Source organism: Macaca fascicularis, chromosome X, assembly GCF_037993035.2.
Source record: "Macaca fascicularis isolate 582-1 chromosome X, T2T-MFA8v1.1".
In the NCBI taxonomy this organism is placed as follows: Eukaryota; Metazoa; Chordata; class Mammalia; order Primates; family Cercopithecidae; genus Macaca; species Macaca fascicularis.
The window spans coordinates 38,190,608-38,207,536 of NC_088395.1; positions in this window are offsets into that span (position 1 = coordinate 38,190,608).

Genomic DNA, 16,929 nt, shown 5'->3' on the forward strand with positions numbered 1-16,929 from the left:
CCCTGCTGCTTGGCAAGAACTCTTAAGGCTGTAGCCAAGTACAAAAAAAAATGGCAAAGTTTAGAAACAATGAGTTAATAGTCCTTCCTGGGTTGCATCATTCTGTTAGTGATAACTAATCAAATGCTTCATTTAGTCAAATCCTGTTGGACTTTTTGTTCCAAGTGCTTTCCAAGGATCAGCCTTTCTCTGACCATGGTAAATAGCCAAAGAAAAGTCAATGCATGGAAAGGTTACAAGACTTGCACAGAGACCCATGAGAGTTGAACATGTCCACACTAAATGCAGATTCTGAGCTATCAGCGTTGGGGTTGTACAGTAATATTTTTCATGCAGCTGTTTGAAGCTTTTCCTGCTTTCCTGCTCTGGTTCTTCTCTGTCTCTGCTGGAGTGGGTTCAATTTGTGGTCATCTGGAACACATAAGTTATCAGCACTTTCCCCCATTTGCCTCATGTTCCCTTCTCTCAAAAGGGGAACATGCAGTGATGTGTCTCTTGAGTATATGATCTGGTATATGAAATCCAATGTTTGGTATATCTTATTCTCAAACGGATGCCATTGCATGATGGTCATATTATATAGTTTCCTACAACTTTCTTCCTTTCAAAAATGTTGCCTAAACCTTCTACCTCCAATATCCTACTCCAATCTGATGTCTGCCCTCATGAGTCCTCTGAAATAACTCTTGCGGTCATGACCTTCATGTTATTGGCACCTACAGAAATATTTTAGTCCTCATCTTTGCACACCTCTCAGAAACATTCAACACTAATAACCACTTATCACTTCTAGTGGCACTAACAACCTTTAGTTTCCAGGACATAATATTATCCTGCCTCCCACATCTCTGGATTCTTCTCAGTTTCTAGCATCCATCTGTTTCTCAGCAACCATTGAATGTTGTATTCCATGAGAATCTCTATACTGTCTCCCAAGATGATCTTATCCATACTTATAGCTTTAATTGTCAGCTAAACACGGAGATCCCATAAATCTGTATTTTTAGGTCCTTGTCTGTGTTCTTAACTCTATGTACCTTCTTTTCATTGTTCAAATGCATCTCCACCTCCACGTCTATTGAATAAACTCAGGACCTCTACTCTGCAACCTAATTGTCTTCTGTGTCTCTATAGTTGGCACCACTGTTCATCCTTGACACTTTTCTTCCACCATGCCCATCCCATCCAACCCATCCCTAAGTGCTGTTGATTTTCCTGTTTATGGTGCTTGAATCCAGTCATGTCTCTCCATCTTTATTGCCACCCACTTAGCCAGTGCTAGATCCCATCACTTCTCAACTGGGCTCCCAACAACAGCCTTGTAAGTAGTCCCATGCATCCACTCCTGTCCCTCCTGCAACCTCAGTGTATTCTCTACTTGCTGTGGTAAGAACAAACTGTCACTCACCACCTTAAAACTCTTTGATGAATTACTGGTACTACAGACTAAAGAACAAGATTCTGACTATAACCAAAAAGGCCCTGTTTGATCTGGATCCTGTCTACCTATCCAGCTTTAACTCTGTCCTGCATGCTTCCTCTCACTCTATATTGTGGCCACACTTCTTTCAATCTGTGTTCTGTTCCTTTCTGCCTCAGGGTTTTTACACATAATATTCCATTTGCTTGCATTTCCTACTCCTTATTCCAGGTAACAGCTCCATATTTTCGGATCTTATCTTAAGTGACTATTCTTCGGGGATGTTCTCCCTGACTCCCGAGTAGACAAGTTTGTCTGCCTGTCTTATGTGCTGTGTATTTTCCAAGATGGCTATAACAATCAATACCTTCCATCTATTACGCTCTTCTTACAGTGTGACATTGACACTCCTCCTATGAAGGAAACTCCGTATTCCTTCCTCTTAAGGTGGCTATGTGACTATGTCAGAAGTGACACTGTGTGACTTCTAAAGCCAGGTCATAAAAGGTAATGCAGCTTTGGCCTGGTCTTTTTTTTGAGATGCTGACTATTGGAAGCCAGCAGCCACAATGGGAGGAAGCAACATGGAGGGGTCATTGAGATCCCAGTCAACAGCTAGCATCAACTGCCGACATGAAAGTGAGGAAGCCTTCAAGGTTACTTCAACCCCAGTCACTGTTGAACTGCAGCTGCATGAAACACCCTAAGTGAGAAATGCCCAGCTGAGCCACGTTAACCCTTAGACCTGTGAGATATAATAAGAAATAATAGTTGTTGTTTTGAGCCAATAAATTTTGAGATGATTCATTATGAAGTAGCAATAAGTAACTGAAACATGTACTTTATAGCATGTATCTAGTTGAACAACTTGTTTGGAACCATCATAACATTTGTCTATTTTTGTAAAGTATTTGAGTAATATCTATATTCCCAGATAGACTTTAAATCTCTTTGACACAAGAACAGTGCCTGATTTGTTCATCGCTGTATTTATAGCACTAGCAAAGAGCACATGGTAGGTACTCAAAAAACAAATTTTGAGTAAATTAATAAATGAATGAATTCCTATTGTTGGGACAAGTTTTTAAAACTTTCCCATATGAAAGCTTGAATTTTCTCATATGAAAGCTTGAATTCACACTGTAATGCATCGAATTGTGTAACCTCTTAATGCTTATTTGATATGACATTTCTCACTAAAAAATTAATGACTCAAAGCATACTGAATGAAGATTCACATTAATTCATCAAACATTTGTTAACTATGTGCAAAGTCACTTTGGGAATACCAAGAGTTATCACAGGGTTTCTTCCCTCCAGCTGCTCACACATGGAATGCTTCAAGAATTTACCAGAGACCACTGGCATTTAAGAATTCCACATGTTCTGTTGCTGTGATCTGAATGTTTGTGTTCCCCCCAAATTCATATGTTGAAACCCTAACCTTTAAGGTGATGGTATTAAGGGATGAAGCCTTTTGTAGGTAATTTACATCATGAGAGTAGAACCCTCATGAGTGAAATTAGTGGCCTTATAAAAGAGGCCCTGAAAGAGAACCCTTGCTTCTTTCACCATGTGAGAATGTAGCAAGAAGTTGCCATCTATGAATCAGAAACCAAGCCCTCACCAGACACAGAATCTGCTGGTGCCTTGATCCTGGACTTCCCCGCCTCTGGAGCTGTGAAAAGTAAATTTCTGTTGTTTATAAAATATCTAGTTTATGGTATTTTGTTATAGCAGTCCTAATGGACTAAGACATGTGTGTTTATTTTTGTGTGTATGAGAAATGACTGAGTAAGTTTTTGTCTGTTCAATGTTCTTAAAATGATTGAGCCTCTGTGTCTTTGTGGCAATTGTAGTGTGGTCACATCCAGGAATCACTTGACTGTATTGAAATGTGATTAGAGAAAAGGCTAGGAATACATACAGAAATATCTACATATGACATCTTAGTAGTTTTGAAGGACTTTGTGAATGCCGAACATCTGTTGGCTGATACTGTGGGTGGTATGGTAAATGAGAAGTTAAAGTGGACTGCAGGGCTCAGAAAAGCTATTATGGAGGTGGTGAGGCTTAAGGCAGGGTTTGAAGAATGAAAGCAGAGACAGCAATGTAAGATAGAGCAGAACGGTCATGTAGGGGAATAGTGAGAGAGGCAACTGGAAAGAAAAATTGGAGCTGAGTTACGTGGATCTTTGATGACCAGGTTAAAACCTACTTGATTCTGAAGCCTAGAACCTATAGGTGAGTGATTCTCCAGGAGAATGCAATACAGCTTCCTGGGTTGTCAAAAACACATGCTTCTGGAGAGCCCAATTTGCACTGTCCTACCTGGGGTGCCCTTCTCCTTCTTTCCTGCTTTTCTAAGATCCCTTCTGTATTGAAACAGTAAACAACAAGCCCCTGTGACTGATGAGCATATGCTGTTTCTCTGGGTGGGTTAGATCAAAAGGAAAATAAAACAAAAATATTGAAATTATGTATAATATGATCTGTGGGTATCCACGGAGATTTTTTAAAAACATAAAATGGATATGAATAAAACAGTCTCTGGGGAAGATGACCATCGCAGTGGTTGCAATGAGCAAGAAGAAAAATCTTGAGGCAGGAAGTTGATGCTTCAGACAATGTTGGTTGTCAACTCAACATTCATTGCCTGCTTTTTCACTGCTTGCAGAGCCCCAGTTTTGATCAGTTCCCCTCCTTGCTCTACAAGAATTAGGGGAGCTTGACCCCATTCCCAACTCTAGGGGAAAAACTGTACTTGGTGTAAGCCAATCATGACAGTCCCGTTCCCCCTACCAAGAATCAAATTAGGAGTATGCATGTGGCACAGTAGGACACTGAGATGTAAGGGGGGACCTGTGAAAGGTTTCTTCACTTCTTTTTTTTTTTTTTTTTTTTTTTGAGACGGAGTCTTGCTCTGTAGCCCGGGCTGGAGTGCAGTGGCCGGATCTCAGCTCACTGCAAGCTCCGCCTCCCGGGTTTACGCCATTCTCCTGCCTCAGCCTCCGGAGTAGCTGGGACTACAGGCGCCCGCCACCTCGCCCGGCTAGTTTTTTGTATTTTTAGTAGAGACGGGGTTTCACGGTGTTAGCCAGGATGGTCTCGATCTCCTGACCTCGTGATCCGCCCGTCTCGGCCTCCCAAAGTGCTGGGATTACAGGCTTGAGCCACCGCGCCCGGCCGTTTCTTCACTTCTTGTTGCATATCAGGTTCTCTGAAAAACAGACTCTGAGAAGGCAATGAACATGTGGGAATTTCATGAGGGAGTGCATTTGAGATTGATGCCTGTGGGAGGAAAGAGAAGACAGCAGGAATGGGTGAGAGAGACTTTCAGCTGTGATGTAGTTTCAGTGAATGCCTCCACCAGCCCAACAAAGAACTCTAAAGATGGTCCTGCAGAATCGTTCTGAGCTGGGGTGAGGAAGCTGGACCTTTATGTACTAGTGACAAACAGTTATTGGATATCAGCTGCTCCCAGGAAGGGAAAGTGAATTTTAGCAAGGCAAGTATTTTCAGCAAAGGGCATTTCCAAAAAGGACTGACAGCTGCAGGCTGTCTGCTAAAAACACCTCCAGCAGCTGAGAGAATACGTCTTCAATCCTAAAGAGGAATATAGGTGGCACATTTCAGAATCCACTGTACTCCTAAAATAATCATACGGACAAGAGAAAGTCCCTCTTTTTCCACTGACATTATACATGAATGTATGCCTGCAATGCAACAGCCATTTCACAACCAGACTGAGACTGGAGTCAACACAGGAACATGAGGAGAACGAAGAGGACAACAAGAGAAATAGAACCAGAGCCTGTATCCATGGTGCCTGGAGCCTACCTGGGGTTCTGGACTCCTTCATATAGGTGGCAAAAACGTTGTTACTGTTTGCATCAGCCTAATTCAAGGCTTTTCTCTTGCTTGAACCCCAAGCAAGCATCCTAGCCAAGGATAGATACTTCAGGCAACAGATGAGAAGGCTTGAAAAACATTCAAAGAACGGGAAAGAAGGCACAGGCACAAGAAATATTACAAAGAAAATACCAGTAAAACCTAAGGCCTGGCACTATGAGGTACGATGGTGACTTCATTTTTATAATAGTCACAAACTTCCTTGTTTTTGGAATGGCCAAACGAATTAAATGATGGAATCAATATTCTGGCAAACATTTTAAGTGGTTGACGTGGTCTGTTTGTGTTTTGTGATAGCCCAGAACAAATGGTGCCTCAATTTCTTTCTGGGGAGCTACCTTTCCCTATTGTGAAAAATCTGGTGGAATGGGAAATCCAGATGTCTCCCCATCCAACTATGAAAGCCCAAGAGTTTCAGGAAGTAGCATCCACCTGATTCTTCTTTATTTCCCTGATATAGTGTAAGGCAGGCACCTTTTCTTGGCCATCTGGACCTTGAATTAGAAGAAGAGACAGAATAAGTGACAAAATGGTTGTATTTTTTAAAATTTCAATAGCAGCACGCTGACTGTTCCTACAATGCCTATTTCCCAGTGCTCCACCCCTGCCCACTCAAAGCTGCCCCCCTTTTGCCTGCTTCCAAACCTTTTCTTCTGCCTTCCTGTCCACATTGCGTACTCCTGAAATCCTGCTCACATTTCACCAATATCCAGTCTCTCTTTCTTTAATAGTACAACTCCTGAGCTTTAGCTAGGCACATGAATTCCCAGCTCAGGATATTTCACCCTCCCTTGCAATCTGATGTAGTCATAAGACTAAGTTCTGGTCACTGAATGTAAGTGGAAGTAATGTATGCTACTTCCAAGTTATTCCTTGATAATGGAAGGTTCACATGCTATCCTGAGCCTCTCCCTTTAATCTTGGCTGGGAGATGAAAACTGGGCAGCCATCTTGAACCATGAAATGGAAGCATGTTGAGGATTGCAGAGTGGCTTTACTAGCGTTGGATTGCACGTTTCTGGACTGTGATCTGAGAAAGAAATATGTACCCTGAATCAGCCAATCTACAGTGGGTCGCTGTCACAGCATCTTGGCATCTATCCTGAATAATTTAACTTCTAATAAGTTCTTAATTTATGAACAAACGTATCTGACATGCCTAATTAATTAGTGTTAATAATATGAAAATATTAATAAAATTAAAACTTTAGGGGTTTTGTAGTTCAAATATTGGCAGACATGAAATGTTTAAATGATTCCATAGCCAAGAGAAGCTGTGCAGACACTGGAATATTTATAGAGTAAGACAGTAAGAATCATGGTATTTGTGTTTCCATAACACTGAAGAACCATTTTCACCTTGGATCCAATCTGGAAGTTATTTTTTTCCTGCCAAAGCCTAACTTGGATAAAATCCTCTTCTTCACAAATGTGGAGCAGAAGCCATAGGAGGAGAAAACTGAGTTTCCATAGAACAGAGGACAGAGACACAGCACAGAGAATAAGATTTTATTTCCAGAGTTGTACAATAAAAGCAATGGGATTTTTGTAGAATGTTGGAGGAGATGAACTAGCCTAGTAATATAATTGCTACATCTCAAAACGTTAATTTTTGAGCAATTACTCATGTAGACATAGTTTTCTATATGTTTTCAGAAAGACCCTATGGCATAGACATTTACTGACCACCAAATATCTATGTGCTTCTCTACATTTTCTAGCCTTCCTGCAATTAGGTAGAACCATACGGCTGGTTCTGGCTGTGAAAAGTGTGATATATTATTCCTAGGCTTAAGCATTTAAGAGCCAACATATGTAGTTAAAAGCCTCCCACAAAGAAAATGCCAGGCCCACTTGACTTCACTAGTGAATTCTATCTAACATTTAAGGGAGAAATCATACCAATTCTCATAAAATCTTAGAGAAAATTGAAGAGGAGAGAATATGTTCCTCTGTAGTCTATGAGGCCAGAATTACTCTGATAGCAAAACCAGACAAAGACTACAAAAAAAGAAAACTACAGCCCAGTTTCCCTCTTGAACATAGATGTAAAAATTCTTTAAATTTTAGTAAATTGAATCAAGCAATATATAACATAAAAAGTATAATGTATCACAACCAAGTAGAGTTTATCCTAGGAATACAAAGTAGTTTTAACATTCAAAATTCAATCAATGTAATTTATCACATTAACAGATCAAAAAAGAAAAACAGTATTATCATCTCGATAGATGCAGAGAAAGCATTTGACAAAAATTCAACATCTATTCCTGGTAAAATTTTCAGCAAACTAAGACTAGAAGGAAACTTCCTCAAACCACTAAAGAACATTTCAAAAGAACTGCAGTTAATATCATACTTAATGGTGAAGGTAGAATAATTTTCCCTAAGGATATCTGCTCTTGCCACTTCTATTCAATATTGTACTGGAAGTTCTAGTCAATGAAATCAGGCAAGAAGAGAAAATAAAATGTATTCAGATTAGGAAGAAAAAAATAAAACTATCTATTCAAATATGGCATGATTGTCTATATAGGAAATCCAGGTTGGGTGCAGTGGCTCATGCCTGTAATCCCAGCACTTTTGGAGGCCAAGGCAGGAGAATCACTTGAGGCCAGAAGTTCGAGGCCAGCCTGGGCAACATGGTGAGACCTTGTCTATTAAAAAAACCCAAATCCAATAGAATTTACAAAAAAGTTGTTAGAACTAATAAGTAAGTTATATATACCATTTACTATACAAGCAATCAGAATTGAAATTTTTAAAATAATGCTATTTGTAATAGCATTAAAAATATGAGAGATTTGTAGACAAATCTGGCAAAAGCTGTGCAAGATCCGTGTACTAAAAACATTTAAATATTGAGAAAAATTAAATTTCATGGATCAGAAGACTCAATATTTTTGAGATGTCAAGTCTCCCTGAACTGATCTTTACATTCAACTCAGTCCAAATCAAAATCTCAGTAGGCTTTTGTCATGGAAATTAACAGACAAATTCTAAAATGGATATTGATATGCGAAGAACTAGAGCAGCAAAAACTACTTTGAAAAAGAAAAATAAATTTGGAGAAATAACACTCCCTGACTTCAAGATTTATTAAAAAGCTATGTTAATGAAGATAATGTGGTATTGGCATAAAGGCAGACAAACAGATCAATGCAACAGAAGAGAAACTCCAGAAATAGACCCACACATACAAGATCAATTAATTTCTGACAAAGGTGCCAAGGCAATATAGTGGAAAAAAGATAGTATTATCAACAAATGATACTGTAACAATCACACATCTATATGCCAATAAAAAGAGCACTTTGATCCATGTCTAGAAGAAAACGTACAAGAAAATCTTTGTGATCTTGGACTAGGCAAAGCTTTCCTAGATATGACACCAAAAGCACGATCTATAAAAGAGGAAAATAATGTGAAATGAACTTCATTGAAACGAAAAATGTGTGCTCCTCCAATGATGATGTTAACAGAACTAAAAGACAAGCCACAGGTGGAGAGAAAATATTTGTAAATTACATGTCCAGTATATATGAAGAACTCCAAAACCAATCATAAGAATATAAAGAAGCCCCCAAAATTTGGAATAGACAACGAAAGTAGATATATGGATGACAGATAAGCACAAAAAGATGCTCAACATCATTAGGGAAATTCCAATTAAAACCACAATGTGATATTACTACATACCTATGAGAATGGCTGAAATTTAAAAGGCTGGTTATATATACCAAATGTTGGGGAAAATATGGAGAAACTAAAATTCTCATTCCCTGCTGGTAGGAATATCAAATGGTACAACGACTTGGAAAATAGGCAGTTTCTTTAAAAGTTAACCATACATCTATCATATGAGCCAAATCAGAGTCATGCTGAATGAATGAAGCCAGAACAAAGGGTACATACTGTATATTATTCCAATTCTATAAATTCTAGACAAATTAAACTAACGTATAGTGAGAAAACATGAGTGATAGCCTGGGGGAGGGGATGGAGAGGGGCAGAAAGAGAAGTTACAAGGGAGTACAAACAAACTTTTGGAGTGATGGATGTGTTCATTATATTGAATATGGTAATGGTATATATACTTGTTAAAATTTGTCAAACTGTACACTTTAAATATATGCAATTTATTGTAGTTCAATTATACTTCAATAAAACCATTTTGTCAAAAGTGCTGTAAGGTAAAGATCAGATTAAGGGTGTAGCCCTCAATAAAATCTCTCACCTGTACAATATTACTCAGGGAAAAAAATATAATTAAGATGATGGCCTTCTCTGCCCTCTTCTAGATTCTTTCATTATTAAATCAATAGAGAGAGAAAGACGTGGGATTTACAAAACAGCAAAAAATGTGCCAGATCTGTTAATTATGTCCTCAAAAGAACTATGGGTGTGGCTGTTACATAGCATTGACTACAACCATATTTTAAGAAGTCTAATAAGGCTTTATTAAGTTTATTTTTAAAGTGTCAAATTCAGCGGTTTTAGTATAGTCACAAAGTTGTACAACCAATATCACTAATTCCAGAGCAGTTTCATCAGCCCCAAAAGACACATCATACCTAATTAGCACTCACTTTTCATTCCTCCCTCCTGCTAACCCTGGGAAACTAGTGTACTTTCTGTTTCTATGGATTTGCCTATTTTGGAGATTTCTTATACATTGTATTATATAAAATATGGCCTTTCACATTTGTCTTCTGTCATTTAGCATAATGTTTTTAAGGGTCATCCGTGTTGTAGCATGTGTCACTGCTTCATTCCTTTTTATGGATAAATAATATTCCATTACATAGATGTACCATTTTTATTAATCAGTTTACCCATTGTTAAGTCTGATAAGTTTTTAAGAGTCTTGTGGCTGGGCGTGGTGGCTCAAACCTCTAATACCATCACTTTGGAAGGCAGAGGAGTGTGGATCATTTGAGGTCGGGAGTTCAAGACCAGCCAAGTTAACATGGTGAAACCCTGTCTCTACTAAAAACACAAAAATTAGCTGGGCAGTAGTGGCGCAAGCCTGTAATCCCAGCTACTCGGGAGGCTGAGGCAGGAGAATCGCTTGAGCCTGGGAGGTGGAGGTTGCGGTGAGCCCAGATGGGGCCACTGCACTCCAGTCTGGGCAAGAGAGTGAGACCCTGTCTCAAAAAAAAAAAAAAAAAAAAAAAAATCTTGTACTGCTGGAGAAGCCACAAGTCTGGGCAATAACAAATGAAATAAAATAAGACGACTATTCAAGCCTTAAAATCCTCCAAGGACCTTGAGTATATACAACCTTTATTTAATCAATCAAATTTTTTTTTTATAAAACGAAATAGGCCGGGCGCAGTGGCTCACGCCTGTAATCCCAGCACTTTGGGAGGCCGAGGCGGGAGGATCACGAGGTCAGAAGATCGAGACCACCCTGGATAACACGGTGAAACCCCGTCTCTACTAAAAATACAAAAAATTAGCCGGGTGTGCTGGAGGGCGCCAGTAGTCCCAGCTACTCGGGAGGCTGTGGCAGGAGAATGGCGTGAACCCAGGAGGCGGAGCTTGCAGTGAACCGAGATTGCACCTCTGCACTCCAGTCTGGGTGACAGAGCGATACTCCGTCCCCCCTCCCCCCCCCCAAAAAAAAAAACACAAATAAAACGAATTAAACCATCTTTGGGTCCCCAGTCTTCTAAGGCCAGCAGACAACACTAGATAGACTGAAGGAGGGCATGTATGTTCTTCAGTAACTACTTTAGTTATTGCAAGAAGTGGAATAGAAAAAGGAGAGCTGCTAGAGGGCAGGCCAGGGACCACCAAGAACAATGGACAAGAGAGTTTCTTCCAGAGAAAAAATCAGGGCCTGATTCAGAATGTTCTTCACTCTCAGGATAGGGGCCTCCACTCACACACAGCAGAGTTTTGGAACTGCTACATCCGGTAACTGCTGTGTGTCTCTTTCTTTTCCTTTCCAAATGAGAGTGCTTATTTCCACCATTATATGTTAGGTGTGTGTTGGAAGGGGAGGCCAGACGATTTGTTGTTTTCATTAGGCTTTTGGACCAAGAAGAACCAGGACTGGTCCAGAGGTGAAGGCTATCATGCATTGCCCAGAGATGCAGAATTATAAACTATATTAATAGATTACATGGGACTTTGGGTGGCCTCCTTTGGGGAATGGTGGAGGGTATTCTATACATGGGAATGTATTTAGATCAGGAGGAGGTTTCCCTTTGGCTAAAGGCAACTTTCCAGAAGAGGAAGCAGCTGTGAGCCACTGGCCAACACTAACAGCAGCTGGGAGATGTATGCACCTGCCTGGTGAAAGTCATCAAGGTGGGGGGCACCAATAGCATCTACTACAGGGTTAATGGAAGCAAGGGGATATTTGGTAAACAGAAGTGTGGACTGTGGCAGAGGCATTTAGTGCACATTGAATATCCATGTGTTTCTCCACATTTCCAAGCCCTCTTTACAAATAAATGGGGTCATGGGGCCAAAGTGCTTGAAGAAGTAAAATTTGTCACTTTCAAGGCAAAGCATTTAAGAGTCTCCTGGTTCTAGGAGGCTGAGGCAGGAGAATGGCGGGAACCCGGGAGGCGGAGCTTGCAGTGAGCCGAGATCGCGCCACTGCACTCCAGCCTGGGCAACAGCGTGAGACTCCGTCTCAAAAAAAAAAAAAAAAAAAAAAAAAAAAAAAAGAGTCTCCTGGTTCTTCTCTTTTCCTGCCTCAGCAATCATGAAGCTCAAATGCTAAGATATCAGCGTCGGCACGGTGGCTCACACCTGTAATCCCAGCACTTTGGGAGGCCGAGGCGCGTGGATCACCCGAGGTCAGGAGTTCAAGACCAGCCTGGCCAATATGGCCAAACCCAGTCTCTACTAAAAATACAAAAATTAGCCAGATACAGTGGAGCATGCCTGTAATCCCAGCTACTCAGGAGGCTGAGGCAGGAGAATCACTTGAACCTGGGGAGTGGAGGTTGCAGTGTCGCCTGGGCGACAAAGCAAGACTCCGTCTCAAAAAACAAACAAACAAAAACAAAGATGTCAGCGTCTCCATTAGCCTGTGTCGCTATGTGGAACAGAGCTACCCGCAATGCTCACCTTGTTGGCCCACGTTTAACTTATATCCTGAGCTCAAAATAAACCTTCGTTGTGTTAAGTCACTTGTTTGGATGTGTATTTGTTATATTTTGAATTGGTTTATCCATTCGAGTTGGATTAGGAAAGCAGAGATACTGTAAGTGATATGGAATTTTGAATTTATGATAAGGATTACATCTTATGGAGTTGTGGAAGCTGGTGAAGAACCATATAGAAAGCTGTTGTCCACTGAGTACACAAAGAAGGAAGCAATAGATACAGGGACCTCCTTGAGGGTAAAGGGTGGGAGGAGAGTGAGGGTTGAAAAACTACATATCAGGTACTATTCTCACTACCTGGGTAGCAAAATTATCTGTGCACCAAACCCCCAACATGCAATTTACCCACGTAAAAAAATCTGCAGTGTACCCCCTGAACCTAAAATAAAATTGAAAATAAATACATTGGCCGGGCGCGGTGGCTCAAGCCTGTAATCCCAGCACTTTGGGAGGCCGAGACGGGCGGAACACGAGGCCAGGAGATCGAGACCATCCTGGCTAACACGGTGAAACCCCGTCTCTACTAAAAAAAATACAAAAAACTAGCCCTGCGAGGTGGCGGGCGCCTGTAGTCCCAGCTACTCGGGAGGCTGAGGCAGGAGAATGGCGTAAACCCGGGAGGCGGAGCTTGCAGTGAGCTGAGATCCGGCCACTGGACTCCAGCCCGGGCGACAGAGTGAGACTCCGTCTCAAAAAAAAAAAAAAAAAGAAAAAGATAAATACATTAATAACTAATAAATAAAATCATAGCCAAAAAAAGAGTTATGGCCTCTGCATATGATGATGAATGTGAAGTCACTGTAGGTAGCAGGGCCAGAAGTCAGAAAGAAACGTTGGATATAAAGTGGGAGAAAGCAAGGCCAAACTGGAGCCCATAAGGACAAACTGGAAACCATCCATTACTGACCGTCTCCAGTTTCAATGATGTGCGCGACCTGCAGAAGTTGGCATCTTTTGTCACGGAGCTGCATATGCATCTGGCTCAGAACTTAAAGAAACTGAAGGAGGTCAGGAAGGAGGTAAAGAATCTGTGGGTCCAGCTGTTGTCCCATATCAACAAAGTGACCCAGCATATCCGCAGCGATATGTACAGCCTGCAGGATTGCCTGGCAGCTTACACTGAGCTGCAGAGAATAATGGCTACTACCTCACCTTTACCTTCTAAATTCTCATGTGGCCAACCACAAAAGAGAACCACACAGGGAAGGAAATTCTGAGAAATATAGTTCCAAGTTAGCTAAGTTGACCTACAAAACCACTACATGTAGCCTAACGTAATACAGACTCAGAAAAGTGATGGCAGTGTGACACCCAGAACTTGAGTAACACAACAAAGTAAGAAAAAAATCAAAATGAAGACAATTATCTCAGCCACACTTGGCTAAAAATATCCATCAATTCATAGAGAAAACAATTAAAAACTAAATGTAGGAAATCAAATGATTATAGTCAGTGCTGCACACAATTTAAAGTATAGTGATTAAGAGCACAGATTTTGTAAAGTCAAAAATCCATTTACAGGCTGTATGATATTACACAGTGACTTCTTTTCTCTGTGACTCATTTCTAAATCTATAAAATGGGGATAGTAAAACTTTTCTCATAGGGTTGTTGTGAAGATTAAAAGAGTTAGTAAAAATGAAGCCCTTGTAACTGCGTTTGGTGCATAAGTGCTTATTAAATGTTAATATTTTAGTTATTACATATAACCATGCTTTAACTTTATGTAAGATACACACTTATGATGCTCAGTAAATTTCTACGTTGTCTTTACGAAGTTCCAGGTGAAATGTTGCTCCATGTGTTATGGCAGATAGGTACTTGGAATGGGGACCCCTGCCTGAGAGTTGTAAGCAAGATGCTGTTGCCCAGAATGGGGAAAACCAAGTCTGTAGTCTCTCTTGCAGAATGCTTCCCTTTCAAAAAGATGTCTGATATAATCTATAGCTCAGTAACATGAATTATTATCACTTATATATTAAGTTGGTGCAAAAGTCATTGTGGTTTTGCCATTGAAAGTAATTGCAAAGCCGCAATTGCTTTTGCACCGACCTTACGTGCATATATGTTTATGTGTGTCATTGACATGGGGCTTCTCACCTAGAACAGTGATATATTCACATTCTGTGAATAATTCGAGAGAAAGCAGAGACCATCTACTTTAAAAAAAGAAACTCTTCTAAAATTTTTCCTGTGTCTTCTGTTAAGGCATCCTCTTAGGTAAATAAAGCCAGGGTATTCAAGCAAGTACAATTGTGGTTTATCAGACTCAATTCTAGATCTGCTGATAATTTTCCCTCGAACATCTGTATGTATTTGTGTGTATGTGTCTGTGCACGAGAGGCTATTATCAAATCAGAGTTTGTATTAGTAGACGTTCACAGCCAATTTGGTTGATGGCATTTTGTTAACAGGTATGGCTGGGCTTTTCCAATTTCTCTTATAAAAAAGAAAAAAGGTATTCAATGACATGTAAAAACATCATAGAGATGGTTAGGTGTAGTGGCTCACACCTGTAATCCTAGAACTTTGGGAGGCAGAGGCAGGAGGATCACTTGAGGCTAGGAGTTCAAGATCAGCCTGGGCAACATGGCAAGACCCTGACTCTACAAAAAAAATTTTAAAAAAATTAGTGGAGCAAGCTGAACATGGTGGCACATTCCCATACTCGCAGTTTCTCAGGAGGCTCAGGCAAAAGGATCACCTGAGCCTGGGAATTTGAGGCTGCAGTGATCTGCTACTGCTTCTTTGCACTCTAGCCTGGGCAACACAGCAAGACCCATCTCTTTAAAAAATCATACAATTGCATTCATTGAGACTTATGTCTGCATTCTTTTCAAGGTCTCTAGGTAGTGAGTGGGCTCTTCCTGATTGTCATGGTTAATTCCATGCCATCAGCCCTCTTGTCTCCAGGGGACCCATATGGAAAAAAGTTACCCACATTCCTCTCTATCTGACCATGCTGTTCAACTTAAATCAGATCAATGTAGATTTTTTTTAAACTGAAGGATGTGTGGCAAATAATTCTGTTTAATAAGAGAATCCTGATTTTTAGCTAGGCATATTTCTTCTAAGAATAAAGGACTACATTTTCTGGCTTCCCTTGTTGCAGAAATGTGATCAAGTTCTGACCAATGGGATTTAGTGGAGGAGGTGTGTGCAACCTTTGGGAAGGCTGTTTAAAGGAGCTCAGTGTTTAAAGGAGGGCTTTTTGCTTTTCTTCCTTGTTCTTTCCTAGATGGAATACAGATATAATGGCTGGAGCTCCAGCATCCACTTTGGGATGTGGGATGACCTAAAGGACAGAAGTTGCATGGTAAGAATGGCTGGGCAAAAAGTTGGGATGATCGTAGATTCCCGATGACTTTGTGAAGTTATCATACCAATTGTCATCTGTATACCTATGAGCTTGTTTTGTGCAAGAGAATAAACTATTGTGTTTTTAGCCACTGTATTCAAGTCTCTGTTACAACTAGCTGAATACAATACTTAATACAATCAGGAAGTCCTGGAAGGTTTTTAGAAACATTTTCTTTGCCGGAATGGTATCTCCTGTGGATCCTCCTTCAGTTCCAAATCTAGCTTTCCCACCTCAGGTTGGTGACAACTGCCCAAATTCAAATGACCATTGAATTCTCCCTCATTCCTTTCTACATGAGGAACTTCACCCTGGGGTTCCTTAAAGCATTAAGCAGTGTCTTTGATTTCAGCCAATAGGCCTGGACAGAGACTAGCTGGTGGCTCCAGCACAATCCTAGTTTTATAAATGATGATAATGTGGATCATCCATTCTAGTTTAGACATCCTATCAGTGACAACTGTAGAGTTGATGACCCATTTAACTATGACACCAACTGTGTCATGTCAGTTTAGGCCCTCTGGAAAGCAGATGTCAATATGGAGTTAGATGTACAGGAGGTATATTAAGAGTAACACCTGTAAAGGATAAAGAGGAAGGTGAAAACCCATAGATTTTGCAGATATAAGTGGTGGGCTTAGTTTGTAATAGATGGGGAAAGCCTCAGCTTTGCTTGTTTCCCAAGGCTGAGGTCCTGGTTCGAGGTGAATGGTGATTGCAGCCAGATATTTAACGGGAAGAGTCCGGAAGTCAGAGAACCATAGAAGTGCTGAGATAAGCTCTCCATACTTCCCTGGTGGATGGCCAAATTAAACACATGGGAGAGACCCAAAAGATCCTGGGGAAAAGTGAAAGCCAAGGGAAACATGAAAACTGGCTGCAACTTTGAATACATTTTTTAACCACACATAGTTCGATCAGCAGAGGGTAGAAGCCTTATAAGCTCAAACTGTTTCAACACAACCTCAGCCAAATTAATTGGCAATCACTAAGTTATTCAGAGATGGGGGCAATCTTTAGAAAGTTGGGCTGAAATGTTAAAATAAGAATTAAAAATGTGAGCAGAGACATCAGTGACTGCATACTAGGAGTGAGGTGAGTGAAGGCAGATT